At 32.7% G+C, this 20371-nt stretch overlaps 1 pseudogene; it reads left to right on the forward strand.

The window, feature by feature from the left end:
• Nucleotides 1–14689: 14689 nt before the first annotated feature.
• LOC143389780 (actin-related protein 2/3 complex subunit 1A pseudogene) lies at nt 14690–15657 on the forward strand (annotated as a pseudogene).
• The last annotated feature ends 4714 nt before the right edge of the window (nt 15658–20371 follow it).

Genomic DNA, 20371 nt, shown 5'->3' on the forward strand with positions numbered 1-20371 from the left:
AAGTAACCTGTTTTCTAAATACAGCAACATGGTCAGAACATTATTTTGCAGTGTCTGTGCATTTTAAAATAAGCTATAAATACTTTCTTCAAGTAAGCAAAGTATGTACATAAATGTGTTGGATTAGTTTCAATTACCCATCAGATTTAAATGCAAAAAATGACACTGTTAACAGAAATCTGGCTATAGATCTATGCTTTCACACGAATTATAAAATCCAACTTTCAGGCAGGTTTTTAAAGCTAGATTTATTATATTTGAATACATATAATTATTTCTCAAGATCTAAGCGCCCAGAAATCTTAGTTTCAAAACCTTTCTGGTAACTTAGTCTTAATAAAATTGTATATGAAAAATAAAAGTTGGCACATGCTGTTTATGGAAAAGGACAGATCACTTTAAAATTGAGTTGGAGTAATTAGTTTATTTTGAAGTGTGCAATGCAAAAAGCAATGCCATAATATTATGTCTAAAGTGCTTCAATTTTAAGGTGATATTTTTATTAAACTTATGCTGCCAAACCCAGATTACTAAAATTGTCTACTCTTTCTCTGTATGAAATACTTGATCTCTAACTATGCTTCAAACTCTAAATGTGCGATCATAGATGTTCTTTTTAATTTTTCCTCATTTTAATGGTTTTAAAAGTATGTGAATTTAATTGGACTGTAATTAAAGTGGCCATGTGTTCTATGCTCATGCAAAATTGCTTATTATTTACAAGGCACTCAAATATCCATTAGCAAACAAAATTTCCATTCTCTTATTCCCATTGTGGTGATTACAAGATTACAATTGCTAGCCTATCAAATCAAACATTTTGGTAAAATATTTATTAAATGCCCATAGGACATTTGACTTTATTCATTCAATGCTTTGAAATGACTAATTTAATACTTTATGGCAATGAATCTCTTGCATTCCTACAGTCAGTTTGGATGACCTGAGTACAGCCATATCTATTTGGCTTTAGATTATGGTGCAATAAGTTTGCTCCATCTGCCTCTCCTGCCTTTTTATAAATGTTGATTTTGTGCAATTTGGAAAGCAATGACTATGATTTGGATCACAGACTCTGAACATGCTACCTGTGCTATATCCAAATGTTCTTATAATTAATAAATATAAATTCGGAAGAAATTCTGTGTTTGTCTGCAACCAAATTATCATTCCATTGTTGATAATTTTGCAGGATGTATTTATACACACACACACACACACACACACACACACACACACAAAGGAGATAAAGGCTATCAAGATAAATAACCATCTTCTGTTATTCAGAAACACACTATTTACTTTCCTATACCCACAAATGTGCCTGTCCCTATCGCGTGGCCAGATGTATTTATTTATATCTGAAGAATTGTATCTTAATATATTGGTGTTCTAGCCAGAGGAATTGTAAACTGTGATGATGAAAAGATGGTTAATTTATTTGCCTGTCATTGGGGCAAGTAGGTATTGAACAATGCATTCTGTAACCAGAATTTGGAGAGTTTACATGTGTATAAAATATGTTTTACTCGCAATGCTCTTCTGGACTATTCATATGTATTTTATAAGTGAATGTTTTATACAATCATACATTTTCCCCTTTATTTTCAACCATGGATTCATAAAATCGCATTGTGATATTAGCTTAGTGGCATTCTTCTATCCTTGTTCAATATGATGTCTGAATTATTTTTATTTTATTGTCCATTCATCTTTTATCAAAAATTTCGTCCTCTGTATTAAGGAACTAACTTCTTTGTATTAAATTTGCATGAGTAAAGTCAGGCTTGCTGGTGCACACCTGTAATCCCAAAGGCCCCAGAGGCTGAGGTAGGAGGATCTCGAGTTCAAAACCAGCCTCAGGAATATAGTGAGGCCCTAAGCAACTCAGTGAGACCCTACCCCTAAATAAAATACAAAAAAGACATTGGGATGTGGCTTGGTGGTTACGTGCCGCTAAGTTCAATCCTTGGTACCAAAACAACAACAACAAAAACCAAAAAACAACAACAACAAAAATTGCATGATGACATCCTATAACTTATACTCTTCTAAGAATATTGAATATTTTGAAAAATTCAATATTGACATGTTTTTCTAGTTTCTACTTTATAACTGGTACATAGCTTTTATGGCATGTAACACATTGTATTTATTTATTTGATGGGTTTGGGGTCATTTCCATTACTCTGCTATGATATTTTATAATCATGTAATTTTTTTCCATATTTGTTTGAATATTTGTACTCAAGTTTCTTTTTTTAATTAAAATAGGAATTTATGAGTGATACACATTAAATCTGATAAAATATGTCAATTTCCCCAAACATTTACACTAACAGTAGATAAACAGTTTATGGTTTACTCCATTATAACCCACTGTTTAATTCTACTTTTACTTGTTATGAACAAAAATAGTAATTTTATATTGTTTTAGTTTTTATTACTAAAAATCAATTCACTTATTATAAACCAATAAGATTCTCTTCATATGGCTTATTCTGATTTTTTTCTTGTTGCTTTTCAGAGTCCTGTATACATTAGACAATAATCATTTGATGTTTATTTATGCTACAAGTATTTTTACCTGATGTTCATTTCTTTATTAAGTTTTACGCATATGTTTCTTTAATTTTGATGTCTTAAATAATCTCTCCATTTTTTTGGTTAAGTGTCATATTTAAATATTTATTTTAACACAGATTCATACAGCTCTTTTTCTAGATTTTTTTGGAGGCTTTTACTTTTACATGAAATCTTAATACAGCTGATAAACTGTTAGTCTTGTGTGAAATAAACCCTGTTCCTTTTCAAATAGCCAATTAAATTTTCTTCAATTTAGAAATCAAATTTTCACAAATCAATGATGCCAGTTCAATCATATGGATATGCAAAGAGATTAAACATTAGTTGTTATTCCTATCATGTGTCAAGTCCTTCACAAAGATTGCATCATTTGATTATTACACAAAATTGTGAAGTAGGAAATATTGGGTTGTTCTTGCTGTTATTGCTCATTTTGGTGATGAATAAGAGATGTCTTTTGAGGACATAATTGTTTCACTCAAAGTCACACAGCTAATAATTAGTGGATGTAAGAATTAGCATTATATCATTTTCAAATAAATAAACACAATCCATTCTATTCTACAGGTAAACATAGTACAGTATTTTAAAACAAAAGTCTTTGAATCCCATGATATACTTCTCAATTATTACTCCTTCAGTCTCTGTGTCTATGAGAGAGAAAGCACACAAACCTTGTCATGGTTTAGAGGATTTCACTCATCTAGTCCTGACCCACATCTTGTCCTGAAGATGTACAAGTTCATCTGCTTTGTCATCCTATCTCCATTTTATTTTGTGCCCCATGTAGCACTATCTCAGTTTCTTGTGACATAATAGTCTCAGTTTTTCATTGATGACTAATATTTCCTCTCTGACAGGAAAAATTGACTAATGTTGCTAGCTAGACAACTCATAGTTATCTCTCATGAGAGCTCTGGAATTCATTTTTTTTTCAGAAAGAGTATCCTAATTCCTCAATCTGAACCAAATATGCTCAATCTATTCTATACATCATCTGTAAAACTTTTGCCACCTCATAATATTTTTTTCTTGCATAATATATATATATATATATATATATATCAGAATAGAGTACAAGCACCTCAAACAGAAATGTAACCTATCCCTTTTGTATTCTAAGCACAGGATCTGATAACAGTAGGCATTCACTGAAAGCTCACTCAACAAAGCTTAACTGAAGAATCTTTATGGTATAAGGCATAAGATGAATTATTATGAAAATTTTACAATTACTAATGTTTACAAACATTCTTTATGTAACCCCCCCTTTTTATATAGTCTCATTCTCCTTATGTTAATTGTGATCCTCAGCAAAGGAAAGCAAAATATTTCTTATCCAACCCGAAAATCTGGGTGGCAATACATAATGGACATGGTGTAGGTTTCTTTTATGACCAATTTCATATACCTCATAGATCAAGAGTATGTCTTGTTTGTAGTATAATGGGAATAAGTAGTGATCTCCTCTAGATGAACAAGCACTGCTGAACAAGTTGCCAAATTAAGGGACTCATGATTGTTTTTCAGAGAATTTTAGTCTCAGTATAATATTATTTTCTTCTCTCTATTGCAGCTGTAATGGGTGAAAGAAATGTTGAAACACATTGGAACAATCATAATACATTGGCATGAATTGACCACTTTTCCCTATAGTAGATAGGGTTATATAAACAATTGAGACAGTTCATCATAGAAAAGGATGCATAATTTATGATTATCCTTTCTGGGGCTCATCTTCAGAGTCCACATATATGTTAAACATGACAGCTGAAATCAACAAATTTCTTATGAACTGCTACATACCTTCAAAAATCACCCATAGGAGGCTATGAGAAGCAAAAAAAAAAAAAAAAAAGAAAAAAACAAATGTTTACCTACCCAAATAAATAATTTAGTAGATTTTTTTTCTCTACAAATCATTAGTTGAGTCCTCACTCAGAACTCAGTTTTAAAATAGTAATCTTCTATCTTTATCAAAAACTGTTCAGCAGTAAATTTCTTCATGAACTCTACAGACATCAACCTTGTGTATCTTGGTAACTGAACTGTCTGTTGCTGGTACTGCCTTGGAGGCCAGAATTAGCACCTACTAATCTGCGATCTCTTGTGCAAAGCATCTCTTATTCCTTCTCTGGTTCTGTAATTAATTAGAATAACATTATTTGATTCACACTTCAAAATGTCAAATTCTCTTAAAACTCAGCTCTTCTAATACTAAAAAGTCAGCTAAAACTGACCGAATAAATTTACCGAATACCTAAATCAAGAGCAAAACATAATTCTTCACACAAAGTGCAAGCAAACAGCTTTATTCCTGTTTGTGGAGTTTAACCTTCTGCAAAAGTAATTAGGTCTATAATTAAAAACCTATTTGGAATGATTAAAACCCTGTTATCTTGTGGCATTTAAAGATAAATGCAAATGTCACAGAGGATGAATTCATTAAAATTTCTATTTAAGAGAAAAAAATTGTGGATGGAAGGTGTTATTTATTAGAATGTTACAGTTTAAGGGAAAGTTTGATCTGCAAGTATCTAAGAATTCATGCAGGTGAATAATATAACAATATAAGAAATGTTACAAGGCCTTTCCATATGACTCAGGACTTAGCATTATGGTGGTAACAATGGCAAAAAATTTATAAATATAAGAAATATGGAGAAGAATTTGGGAAGTGCCCTATTTTATTGTATGTCCCATGGGCTGTACTGCAGAGAAATATCTCAAATGTGAGCATTACCATTAATGTAGGGGAGATTTTTAACAATCTGGTAGAAAAAAATTCTGTTATAATTCAAGAATTACTTTTCATTGAATCCATCCTAGTGAGAAACTGCGAAAGAATGCAATGGTTTTAAGACCTTATGGACAGATTTTAACGATCATGTCTTCAGACAGACTATACTATTTTGAAATCTTATGAATCGGAGTACTATGGAAAGGCCTTTCTCTTTGTTCATAGAATAACAGAGAAACTTGGAAAAAGTGTGCAAATGGAGAAACATCTCACTAACAAATTATTATTGGAGGGTAAAATTTATCAGGTGATCCTACCATACTACCTTACTTTCATTATCTTTGAATATTTAAGAAGGAACATAGATATATAAAAATAATAGTAAATTTCACTTCATTTTTCTTAATCTATAACAATTACATGCAGAACTTTTATATTTATATTACACTTATTTTACTGTATGGTGTACAGTATGATTATTTTTGCCAAAATTCTTAAAACACTTCGCTCATACTTCCATCTTTCTTGTTGATTTTTCTATTTCTTTATGTGATGTTCATAATTCTGTTAATTTTTAGTTCGGTATAAACTCTTTTGCACTTTTGATGAATACCTTATAAGTCAACTATTTTAATAAACAAATACATTGCAATTAGCTTAAAATAAGATATTTGTGCTTTCCTTCACTCTACCCATACATGCAATCACACAAGTATTTCTACAATCATTATTTAGAAACTTTGGTATCACCTTGAAAAAATTTTTCATGATTTTTTTCAGCCAGTTTCATATGCCCATCCTTAACTCCAACAATCAAAAATCCAGGCTCCAAATATTTATATCTCTAAAACTTTGTCTTTTTTTTTCAGATTTTTATACAATTGGGTGAATAAAGGATTTAGGTTTGTTTCTGGCTACTTTCATTAGTTTGTTTCTCACTTAACAGAATTTTTATTTATTTATTTATCAATCTATTTATTTATTTATTTTGTGCATGTGTGTGTGTGTTTAAGTACATTATAGTTATACATAATATTGGATTCATTTTTTAATAGTCATAAATGCATGTAACATAATTTGTTCTATTTTGAACTTTCATACTTTCCCTTTCCTCCTCTCTCCCACTGATCAACTTCCTCCCCTTCATTAGACTCCCTTGTATTAATTTAGTGTCTTTTAATGAATGCATTAATGTTATGCAAAAAGGTGGAATTTATTCTAATATATTCATTATGCACATGACATGTTTTGGTCAATTTCACTCAGCATTCCCATCCCTCCTTCCTCCCTCCTCCACTGTTCTTCCTTCTATTTTTATGAGGCTCCCTCCAGAACTCTTTCAAAATTTCGGTTTACTTTCCACCTTCCACATGAGAGGAAAACATTTGACTGCTGATTTTTTGATTACAGACTTATTTCGCTTAGCATAATGTTCTCCAATTTTTCCCATTTTACATTTGCCCATAACATATAACATAATTTAACATATAATTACATAATTTCATTTTTCTTTACAGCTGAGTAAAACTTCATTGTATATAATATGGTTAGGATATGAGGGGTCTCATGAAGGCTCATGCATGAGACAATGAAGGAATGCTCAGAGGTGAAATGATTAGATCATGAGAGGTATGACCTAATCAATGAATTAATCTATTTGATAGAGTAATGTCAGGAGCAGTAATTGAATTATGGTTCTTGAACTGCTTATGACGGAGTCAATGCCTCTCTTGGGAGCTATCTGTGAAGAGGCATTGATTTGAGACTGCTTGGTTGGTATGGTGACATCCTGTCCAATAGGAGGTTCTGTGTCAGCTACAGAGCTATTCTGTTCTTGACCTTGAGGTTCAGACACCAGCTGCTCCGGGGTAGAAAGTTATGGGAGCAAGCTGATAACCATAATCAGGCTGCTCATACTCCTGACCTTGGTTCTTCTTACTTTGAAGAAGCTTTCTTACAATAAATCCTTTTGATGTTTCTACCAATATGATAAACGTGCTGAGCTTTTCTGTGTCACCACCTCCCTAACAGGGTGATAGTCTGCCACTGAGATCTCGCTTTTTCTCTATTTGTGTGTCTGTTTATTTTTCCTCCATCTCCACACCAACCAGTCTGGGAACCTGAGTTAATGACTGTGCAGGTCACAGCAGAGAGATAATTTGAAAGGACTTCTGCACTGGATGATAACCCTAGGCAAGTAAGATATGGCTGGAGGAAATAAGTCTTTGGGGATGTGCTTTTGAGTTTATATATTGTCCCTGGCTCCTAGCTCTCCCCTATCCCTGTCTCTCTATTCATCCCTCCCATTATCCCTTCCTCCCTCCCTCTCTCCCTCCCTCCCTCTCTCCCCCTGCTTCTTTCCTAGCTGCCATGATCTAGAAACTTTCCTTCACCATGCTCTTCTGCCATGAGTTCTGTCTTACCAGAGCAATGAAGATGACTGACCATGAAATGAAACTCTGAAACCATGAGTCCAAAATAATGTTTTCTTCCCCTAAATTGTTTTTGTTTGGTCACAGTGACAAAAAGTTGGCTAACACAATGTATATATGCCATATTTTCTTTATCTATTCATTTGCTAATAGGTGATTAGGCTGGTTCTACAGTTTGGTTATTGTAAACTGAACTGCTATAAACACTGGAATGAATGCAAAGTTATATCAAGGAGTTGGAGAGCTGGTTCATATGGTGAGTCCATTCCTGGTTTTTCAAGGAATCTCCATATTTCTTTTCAAAGAAGTTGTACTAATTTTCAGACCTACATAGAATTCATGAGTCTGCCTTTTCCCTCATATCCTCATCAGCATTTATTGTTATTTGCATCCTTGATTATTATCATTTTGACTAGAGTGAGATAAAATCTCAGTGGGGTTTTGCATTTGTATTTCCATGATTGCTAAGGATATTGTAGATTTTTTCATATATTTGTTTGCCATTTATATTGCTTCTTCTTCTCATTCTTATTTTCCTTCTACTCACCACTTCTCCTACTTCTTTTTCTTTTGGTACCAAAGATTAAACCCAGCTATGCTTAACCACTGAACCATGTCCCTGCACCTTCCTTAAAGGGCAATTTAAAGGGTTAAATTTATTTCTTTATTTTGAGACAGACTACATTGCTTAGGCCCTTGAAAAAATTGATAAGGGTGATTTTGAACTTCCAAACTTATGCCTCAATCCTCCTGCTAGAATTACCCCTGCACCATGCTGCATTTATTCTTTTGAGAAATATCTGTTTAGTTCTTTAGTTCTAATATTGGTCTATGAAGCCAATATGACACTGATACCAATAGCAGTTAAAGACACATCAAGGGAAGAAAACTACAAACCAATATTCCCAGTGAAAATTATTTACATGAAAAATTCTACATAAAATATCAGCAATATGCATTCAAAAATGCATTGAGAAAATTGTACACCACGATCAAATTGGTTTTGTCACAGGGATGCAGGGTTCTTTCAATATTCACCAATTGATAAATGTAATTCACCAAATAAATAGACTTACAGACAAAATTACATGATTATACCAATAGGTACAGATCAAGACTTTGACAAAATTTATCAGCAGTTCATGTTAAAAATACTGAAGAAAATAGGAATAAAAGGAAATTTTCTCAACATTATAAAGATTACACATGACAAATCCAAAGCCAACATAGTACTGATCATTGAAAAACTGAAAGAATTTCACCTAAAATCCAAAAGAAGACAAGGATGTTCACTCTCACCAATCGTATTCAATATAGTTTTGAAACTCTAGCCGGAGCAATTGGATAAGAGAAGGAAATTAAAGAATACAAACAAAAAAAGAAGATGTCAAATTGTCTCTTTTTGTTGATGATATAATCCTATGTCTAGAATACTCAAAAATTCTACCAGAAGACTTGTAGAGCTGATCAAACAAATTCATCAATGTAGAAGGATAGAAGATGAACATTAATAAATCAATAGTTTCCTATATTCCAATAGTGAGTCTACTGAGAAAGAAGTCAGGAAAACTATCTTACTCAAAAAAGCCTCACAAAAATAGACTGTGTTGTTTTTAAATATGTCTCATGATATTGCACCTGTCAGTAGTTTCTTTCTAATTCTAATATTCTTTTTTATATATGCAACATTTAAAACTATTATTGACTAATAGATGAAATTCTGAATTTATTCCAGATATTGGCAATGATAATTCAAGCTTCTATAAATAATAAATAACAACATACATTTTATTTCTGAAGGGTCAATATCTAGGAATGGGATTACTGCTTTGTAGCTCTGTGTGGTAAGTGTATGATCAGCTTCATAAGAAAGTTTCAATTATTTTTTCCATGCACTTTAGATATTAATGACAAAGTGATGTTCCTATAACATACAATTTTGCTATTAGCCATTATAGTAGATTTTTAATGGTGGCACAATCATGTTAAATTGCAATTCCAATTTACTGGATAGTTTTGTTGAGCATTTGCTATACTTTCTATCTTAAGTATTTTGAGAAGTTCTCTTCCTTAAAGGCATGATTCAGAGATGGCACTATTTGAGGGGGAGGGTGGAACCTGTAAAATAGATTATTGTTTTTTTTAAAATTTATTGATGAGTTCTTGAAATATTCAGAGAATATTTGTGTTATTAGATATGTTTTATTTAAACATTTTATTTTGAAATAAATCTAGAATAATAAACATTTGCAAATATAGCCCAGAGAATTACTATATCCTATTCACTCAGTATCCTCAGGTTAATATCTTACATAATCATAGCTTATCTGTAAAAATCAGGAAATTAATATTGCTACCATAGAATTAGCTACTCTTCATTTGACCTTTGTCAGTTTTCCATCTAATGCATTGTTTGACTAATATATTTAAGCTAAAGTTTTTGATTTGAATTATATACCATTTTCCACTGGTTTACTTCTAACTTATCTATATTTAATTTAATATCTAATTTAATTAATTTATAATTTCCTTTTAGAGAATACATAATAGGTTATTATTTATACTTTTATCCAAATCCAGAAAACCCTTTCTTTTAAGTAGAGTAGCTAGATTATACCAAATATAAATATTGATACATTTGGGTTTAAACAGATCATTTTACAATTTTTTTATTTGTGGAATAGCTCTTTTATCAATAGTGTTTGCTTATATTCTCTTAGATAATTAAATTTTTTGCAATTCTACTTTGTATCCTCTACAGACATTATATTATTAAGTTTTAGTGATTTCTCGAGGTTTTCAAGATGAATCTCTTAACATATCACCACCTACCTTCAAATAATTTTCAATCACTTCACATTTAGATTATAAGTCTTAAAACAGGACATTCTCTTTTCTTTCCTAAGATATTTGTGCTATTATTATCTTCTCTGAGAATTACTGGGGTCTAATTATCTTTGCTGTAAGTAGTCTATTTCACTCAATGAGGTTTTCAAATGAGGAAGTTTATTAAGCTACTTTAATTGATATATAAAAAACCTGTGCATATTTAACACATACAACTTGAGGAGTATAGGAATAGGTATACAACAGTAAAAGAGCACTTCTAAATCTATTCCCATAACTCTCAGCTTCCAAAATTTCCTACCATCCTTTTATTATTATTATTATTATTATTATTATTATTATTATTATTATTATTATTATTTTGTGTGTGTGTGTGTGTGTGGTAAGAGTACAATAGAAGATCTACCCTCTTACAAAGCTATACATGTAAAATACAGTAATGTGTGCTAAGGTCACTATCCTGTAAGATAGATGAAGAATCCATTTGTCTTGCATGGCTGAAACATAACATTATGCCCTTCACCATTACTTTTCCATACCCACTGTCCTCCATTGGCTGCAAACCACCATTCTAGTCTGCTGCTATAAACCTGATTATTTTAGAGGTAAATATGTTTCAGCTTTGTCTACTATTTCTCATCACGGTTGCTCTTCATTCATTTGTATAAATCAAAATTTCTATGTGATCTTCATTCCATCTGTTCAAATATGTTATTTTAATGCTTCTTACAGTGGGAGTCTGTTTTGCACTGCACTATTTTTTTTTAACTGTGCCATCACTGTTTTAAAGTTAAGAAATTTTTACTTTTTAGAAAGTTGAAGTCTGAGGGGATCAGATAAGTTCCCTGATATCTATAGCTTCTGGAGTACAAAAAATGAAATAAAAAGGAGAAGAAGAAGAAGGAGATGAAGGAGGTGGAAACAAAGTTGGAAGAGATGAAAGAGAAGGTGGGAGAGATTCTGTAAAGAATACTCATGGAAAATAATTATTTATTTATTTGAAATTTTATTTTCATTGCTTTTTCATGATTTTTATTGTGAGTCTTCTTCTTAAGAGGTGTGAATGTTCCTAAAGTTTAGTAGTAGTGGCTCTGATTTTGAATTTAATAGGGGTAAAAAACAAAAGACTTATTTTCTGAAAGTCTTGTTCTTGGGAGCAAGTAAGTTGCTGTTCTCCAGATTACTAGAAATTCTAAAAAGGTGAAATGTGGATTTCAAAAAAGTAGACATACTTAAAAAAACATATAAAGAAGAAAACAATGAAGAACACATTATTTCATAGTGTTATTGACCCAAGCAGTACTAAAAACACTCAACTTTCTTTGGGCAGAAAAGTTTTAAAACAGATGTCTTAGTCAGCTTTTTCTGTCTTATGACTAAAGGGTCTGACCAAAGCAACTGTAGAGGAGGAAAAGTTTATTGAAGGCTCAGAGGTCTAAGTCCATAGAAGGCTGGCTTCATGATATATATATATATATATATCCCAAAGTCACGCCCTAATTCCCACCTGCCCCAGCCACACCCTACCACTTCAGTTAACACTCAGTTGATCCCTATCAGGGAAGTAATTCATTGATTGGGTTAAGACTCTCACAACCCAATCATTTCTGCTCTGAACCTTCTTGCATTGTCTCACATGTGAGCTTTTGGGTGACACCTCACATCCAAACTATAACAACAGTAGTTGAAACTTCTTTCATTTTATTTTGTTTTTGTGTATAATTTATTGTTTTATTTTTAGTCATATTAGTAACTGTTAGTAATTAGTACCAAACAGGCAATGCCAGTAATCAACTTGTAGATCAGAGCGAAATCTTGGGTCTTGAAAAAGAAATTAGCATTTGCCTGGCATGGTGGTGCATGCTTGTAATCCAAGCCACTAGGGAAGCTGAAGCAGGAGGATCACAACTTTGAGGCAAGTCTCAGCAACTTAGCAAGACACTGTGTCAAAATAAAATAAAGGTAGTTCAGTGCTAAGCACCCCTGGGTTCAATCCCAATATCATGAAATATCATCAATAAGATATCAGGGTGTAAATATGAGACCAGGCAACAAGAAATTGATACACATAGAATACTTTATTTTCAGATGTATGTAAGAAGAATAAGCAATTAAGCACAATTGGGTTTTACATGAATAAACCAAGTCCAGAATAAATGGTACTGATGGTAGCTCACAGACATCCCTTTATTCAAGAATTAAACTTGATTCTACCAGCAAATTCCAACACAGTAGCACTGGGTTGCTTATCATCAACCACTGTGCTTTGTACAGCACATTCAATCCCCAATACCTTATGAGGACAATACTATTATTATCTTTATTTGGCCAGTGAATAAACTGAGATGGATATTAAATAACTTGATTGAGGTACCTATGTGATAGTGGCAGTATGAGAACTAGAGTCTAGATGAACAAAAAACCAGAGACAGACTAATATTAACTCCAAGCCATAAGTCAATATAGGCACTATTATTAGTCATTTTCAATGTTTCACAGTTGAACAGGCCTGAGTGGTTAAATGAATCCCTCTGGTTAGGTCAGTTATTTAGGTTCTAAACTGTGTTGATATAACTTCCTGAACATCAGCCTAAATGTTAGCATTATTTCCTATTGATATTGTCATTATTTGTTAGTATTATATTAATTATTTGTATAACTTGTATCATTACATATTTACTCACATATTTAAATATATTTATTAATCATATTTAAATATAAAATTGAATATATATCATTGATATATATTTAAATAATAATCCAGTTCATTGTGCTCATTTTAATCCTTGTTAATAAAATTTGAAAATGGAAGTAGATGATTTTTAAGTTCTGGTAGATTATATACAATTGTACTAGCTAGAATTGACTAAGTCACTGTTACATGAATAACTGTTTACTCATTGTTGAAAATAGATTGAAAAATATAATTTTTTCATAAAATCTAATACTTAAAATGTTTTGTTACATACATAGTTGACTTATTTTTTTGCAATCACACTCTGAGATTCCCTTTATATCTCTATCATCTTAAAGATTTGTTGATTATTTACTGAGTGCAAGTCTTCAGAAAGATGCTGTATTCCTGCTGAACTGTTAGAAAACAAGAAACTATAATTTGAGATAATTTTTTAAGATTAAGGCATTGATGTTTACAAAAAATAAAGTATATAAAAATAGATAATAACTTCATGTGTTTTATATATTTTTTAACCCAACACATACTAGATTTCAAAATTATTTCCACACTTATTCATGTGAAAATAACTAGAGATATAGTTTTCAGCTTTTTTCAATGATGTCTGTCATTTATGATTCTGAACTTCTTGACACATTCTGTATGGTTTATTGCTTTATGACTTCTTGCATTCTTTTTTAATACTATGCAAGTGATCACAGGAAGCAGATACTTCAGAGATCTCTAGTTCTGCTTACTAACCAAGCTGAACCTAAGTTAGATGACTCAGCACCATCCCAACCTGACATGTTTTTCATCGTTTTTCACAATCCTAATGTTCAAGCTGACTGATGGTTTCTGTACATTCATAATTTCACATTATCATGACCACTAAGTTAAAAAAATGATTTTTATGACATATAACTTCTAAGGCTGAACGATATAGTCACAGACTTCACTAAGGAATAAAATTATAACTAGAACATAATCTGATTAAATTTATATAGCATACTGTTTTATACATCAGTGTAAATACAATGGATTCTTCATTTTTCTAAATGAAAAGCATCTCACCATCTTTTAGAGCACTCAGCCTAATCATTGCTATACAGATGTAAATTTACTAACGTGATTTTCTGCCTTCACCTGTGCCAGCTGAAGCCTGATCTTCCAAATTGACCCCAGGAATTCTTGGCTCCAATCTGTTCCTGACCATTGTGACCCCCAGCTTTTTATCCTTTGAAAATGCAAAGAGAGAGAGAGAGAGAAAGAGAGAGAGAAAATTTTTTAATATTTATTTTTTAGTTTTCGGTGGACACAACATCTTTGTTTTTGTATGTGGTGCTGAGGATCGAACCCGGGCTGCATGCATGCCAGTCGAGCGCGCAACCACTTGAGCCACATCCCCAGCCCCCCTGCATCAGTTTTTACTAGAGTGAATCACCTGCCATACCTAAAAGAGGGACATTACCCAGATGACCCTTAACCCCAATAATAATGAAGTGCACATCTGTAAGAAGAATGGGAGCAAGTGAGTGAAAGATAATGAACCCAAGAGGGCCAGGGATCCCTTGGAATTATTGACTGCTTTTATAGAAGGATGGCATGGCCACTTGTAGGGCAGATAGCAATGCCTATATCTGGAGTCAGAAAGACTGTGTCTGGAAACCAACACAGGTGATCCTGAGGTTTAATCATGCAGGCAAGTTTGTGAACTGATCCATCTCCTCTGGCGAACAATTTTGCTGTGGAAAGGAGAGCACGATTCATTTTTGTTTATTCCTTCAATTCTGGAAATGACTAGTGGGTAAGCAAAGACTTTAAAAATATCATAGCTACATTGTCCTCACCTTGTATGGGCTTCCCAACATTTTGCTAGCTGCATGGTCATGTGATTTCAGATGTAGAGTATCTTCTGGGTCCAGTAAAGAAGTAGATGAAAAGCCAACCAATACTTCCAGGGGCAGCAAAATCCCTTTGGGTCAGCTGATGTCCATCAGAGTTTGTTGACAATGACACTGGTGACTGGGTCCACAGAATCAAAGTCTTTGCCAGTGGGAGCAACTCCTCCTGGTTCAGTCACAACCACACCCTGCCTTGCTGCCAATGACTCAAAAAGGTCTCCACTCTGAAAATGAAGTCTTGCCACTCCTGATTGTCTCCGAGAATGGTGTTGTGGCTGCTGGCCCTGACTACTGTACAATACTCTTTGTCTTCAACCTAGACATTCCAAAATAGAGCATCATGCCCAACATGTCTGTCATGGACCATTTTTGCAACATGGACAAGAGGGCCACCACCCAAGACCTAATGCAGACTTGTAGACACTGCACAAGTCTAGCATCACTAAAGTGTCTATTTATAAGGTGAACAAGTAAGATGGCCACAGATTTTATACTACTGGCACTGATGGCGTCAAGAAAAGTTGGAATTTCAAGAACTTAGTAGTGCATCCAGTGTCTTCTGAATGTGAAACCAAGTAAGCCTCCACCATCCAGCATGAGAAACATAGCCACCACTTGCCTGTTGGTGAGGAAAGAAAGCCCCAAGAAAACACTTTAAACATATCCAGCAAACACTGTGTGCTTTTGTTTGAATTGGAGCAAGTGTTGCTTTTCTAAATGCAGCAGTGATTTTGTTTGTTTGTTTTTGCTATTTCATCTCATTCTTGATGAAAGCTTATCTTTAAGTACTTTATTATGGAAAATTGTTACACTAGAAGGAATAGATAAGGGAGGTATGTACATTGTCTTTTAGAAAATTAAATAAAAATCCTGAATGTGGAAAATAAATAGAAATGATTCTTTACTACCATAGAGTTAAACATTGTTTCAATATATGATGAACTAATCTTTTAATAAGACTGGCTTGTACAGGTTATTTAAATGTATCTTTTCTAAAGTGTCAGAAGCAGTAAAAGTCTCATTCCCTTATCACATAAACTAATAGATTCTACTAGAGCACAATATGCTGTTTGCTCATGACAGTAAGTCCTAGAGGAAGCTGTTAGCTCCCAATATGAAATGGAAAGATATGTGTTGTACTATTGTGCTTAGATGGGAAGACCTCAGATGGTTAGCAGAATGTGCCTGTGGGAGTCCACTATTGTACATTATAGTAACAAAATCTTTAAGTCTTGGCATGAAATGACTTCTAAGCACACCACAACTATGAGATAATGCACAGAAACCCATAACTTATTCTCAGGTAAAATTAAAAGCAATCAGATTTCAAGAGTGTATCAGGAACATTCTATTCCTGAAAATCCACAAGGAAGACAGGTCTTTTAAAAATATTTTATTTTGATACAATGTGGAATCTTAAAGTAAGTAAAATTATTTTAAAATGAATTTTCAAATTCTCTCAGTAATTACAATTACAATTAATTAAATTACAGTTATTAAAAATGACAGATAAGATTCCTGGCATAGCTTGTTTAAAAAGAGATGTTCAATTTTCTGGCTTCAAGATATTTACTTCTGAAGATAGTATGCCTATGATCTCAATTTACTCCATTTTGGCTTTTAACCAAACTATATCCATTAATCTTTTTTTTGTCATTTTAATGTTCAAATCCTTTTATTCTTAAAATCAATATCATAGGAGACTATAGTGTACTGACAGACATCTGGATTTCCTCCCAGATCACAGATGGACAAGCTAAACACCTTCAGTAAGTGTCCCTAGGAAATCACACAAAGGTGACTCTCCTGGATTTGGCACACCAACAGTTGTTTTGCTCCTGGAAAAGCTGATGCTTTTCTGTGCTACAGAGGAACTTATTTAACATGATATAAGCAGCCAGAAAAAAACTGGCTGCAATGAGTAGAGAAGGAAACATCATTTCAAAGAAAAGGAAAAAGAAGTTTCATTTCTTTCCTTTTTAATATGTTGAATAGCAAAGGACAAAGATGATATTCACTTGCTGCAAAGCAAGAGGAAATAAAAACTCAAATACAAGCAAAATATTTTTTCTCATGAAAGACTGTCTTACCCTTTTCACTTATAGCTTAATTGTTCCAGTCCAGGGTTGAAAATGATCTAGGGATAGAAAACAAGTATACAATGATTATGCACCCAGGTAGTGCATAACTAATCTAGAATTTAAACACAAGAAGCACATACTCTTAGAGCCTGTCATGACTCCTTTAATAAAGCAAAGATGGACATAATATTTTGCAACTGAGGTACTCCTACATGTGGTGCCGAAATGGAGGCAATTTAGTCTAATTTTCAAAAATAGGAACATCAAAAGTAGAGAACTAGTTGGCCTCCTATAATCACAGTGGCTCAGGGGGTTAAGGCAGGAGGATAGCGAGTTCAAAGCCAGCACCAGCAAAGGTGAAATGCTAAGCAACTCAGTGAGACCCTGAATAAAATACAAAATAGGGGGATGTGGCTCCGTGGTTCAATTGAGTGGCCCATGAGGCCCCTGAGTTCAATCCCTGATACCACCTCCCCCCACCAAAAAAAAAAAGTGGAGAACTGTGTCAATATTATAGAAATATCATTAACTTGGAGGCAAATTCTGAGAATATGGTCAGGATGGGGAGCTGTAGGTAAAAGAGAAATCTGAGTGACAAAAGTACTCAAACCTGTCTCCAAGCACCCCAGGATATGTCTTCCTTTTCAAATCTTCACAGGACTCTGGATTTGGCTTCATAGCATTATGCAAAATTATAAATATTTATTAAAAATATATGTATAGTAATACATAGTCGTCTGCTAGTTCTATTGCAATGTGAACACAATGCTTTACATATTACAAGTATTAATTATTTTTTTCAAATGAATTATAATTTAAATCTAAATTGTAAAAATTTTTCAAAATAAGCTTCTTTCTTAAAAAAAAGTTTATTTACCTCTAAGAATTTTTTAATTTCCTCCTTGATGTCTTCTGTAACCCATTGTTCATTCAGTAGCATATTGTTCATTCTCCATGTGATGGAAGAATTTTCTTCCTTATTTTATCATTGATTTCCAATTTTATCCCATTATGATTGGATAAAATGCATGGTAGTATCTCTACTCCTTTGTATTTGCTAAGAGATGCCCTGTGGCATAATATATGGTCTATTTTTGAAAAGGATCCATGTGATGCTGAGAAAAAGTATATCTGCTTGATGTTGGTTGATATATTCTATATATGTCAATTAAGTCTAAGTTATTAATTGTGTTATTGAGCTCTACTCGGCACTAAAAATGAATAAGATCATGGCATTTGAAGGGAAATGGATGGCATTAGAGCAGATTATGCTAAGTGAAGTTAGCCAAACCCCAAAAAACAAATGCTGAATGTCTTCTTTGACATAAAGGGGGTGACTCAAAATGGGGTAGGGAGGGAGAGCATGGGAAGAAGATTACCTCTAGATAGGGAATAAGGGTGGGAGGGAAAGGGAGGAAGAAGGAGAATAGCACGGATGGTGGAAGGAGACCCTCATAATTATACAAAATACATGTATGAAGATGTGAATTTGGTGTCAACATATCTTATATACAAACAGAGATATGATAAATTGTGGTATAAAGGTGTATTAAGAATTGTAATGATAAAAAAATAATAAGAGAGCTCATGAATAATGGCATAATTTGGTGTGAATATACTTTATATACAGAGTTATGAAAAATTGTGCTGTGAATAGATAATTTTGATTCTAATGCATTCCACTAATGTCATGTATGTAAGAAATAAAAAAAAAAGTTCGCATTTTAATGTGGGCACTCATGATCTTTCACTGTGTTTTATAACTTAACACACTTCTCAAATCTGCAAATCATTTTCTAAAAGCACCATTCTATTGGGGATATAACTTTCAAATTCTATCAGCTTCCAGAATCCATGGGAAATTGTTTCTGAGACCCCCATAGAAAATAAAAAATTTGCACATAAACCTACAGAAATTTTCCTATGTACATTAAATCATATTTAGATTACTTGTAATATCTAAGGCCATGAGAAAGCTATATTAATAGTTGTTATACTTCATTTATTTAGGGGGAAAAATTGAAAGTGTATACCTGTTCTGTATAGATACAACTTTTTACAGAAATTTTTTTAATCCACAGTTTAACTTATGGATGTGATACTTAGGAATGGTTTACTGTATATGTTTTCTTGAGTCTTTTGGGTGCCTTTAATCAGAAACTCATTGCTGTATATCATGATTAAATGTCAACATAAAAACACAAAATCAGAAATATATTTATTGTCTAACCAAAATTGTGACATTCTCCAAGCATTTGCCAATTAGGGGAAAATATTTCTACTCTAAATTTAGAGTTTAATTTGACTTAACAATGAAAGGTAGAAAAGATGTAATATGGTGCCCACATACACACACACACAGACACTATTGCACACACATTCATCCTAGAAAAAGAAAAGAACTGCTGTTATGCTAAAAAATGAACCAAACTTAAAGACACGTTAAGTGAAATAAGCCAATCACAAGAATGATGTATGGTTACACGTTTAATAGATACCTAAAAAAATCAAATAACAAAGACAGAAAGGTAGAGTAGTGGTTGCAGAAGTAAAGGTGGAGAAAGACGGAGTGTTTGTAGTCTTCACTAGATAAAGTTTCATTTGGAGAAGGAAAAAGTTCTGGAAATGGATGGTAAAGGTAGTTATGCAACATGACTATCTATTATGTCATGGAACTGTAATTTTAAAAATTGTTAAAATAGTAAATTTTATATTATATATACTTAACCACTATAAAAATAATAGAGGAACAAAGGTTTTACTTAAAATCAACATCTCATCACAAATATTGCTGTAATTGTATCTGTGGTATCACAGGTTCCAGTGACCATCCTATTCACATTTATCATTGTCTTTGAGATAAAATTTGAGATATCATCTGAAACAATTTTAAACTTAATTGAAATTACTTAATTTCATGTTTATTTATATTTCTTGGATATTTCCATGTTCAATTGGCTCAGCAATTAGTTGAGATGCAACTTCATTTATTCATAAGCAACAATACTAGATGTCATTAATTTAGAATAATTTAATGAGTATGAGTACTGGCATTAACACCTTTCTAGTTCTATGTTTATTTTAAATAAATGCATGATTTTTGTTAT

The sequence above is a fragment of the Callospermophilus lateralis genome, unplaced genomic scaffold (genome assembly GCF_048772815.1).
Source record: "Callospermophilus lateralis isolate mCalLat2 unplaced genomic scaffold, mCalLat2.hap1 Scaffold_1612, whole genome shotgun sequence".
Taxonomy (NCBI): domain Eukaryota; kingdom Metazoa; phylum Chordata; class Mammalia; order Rodentia; family Sciuridae; genus Callospermophilus; species Callospermophilus lateralis.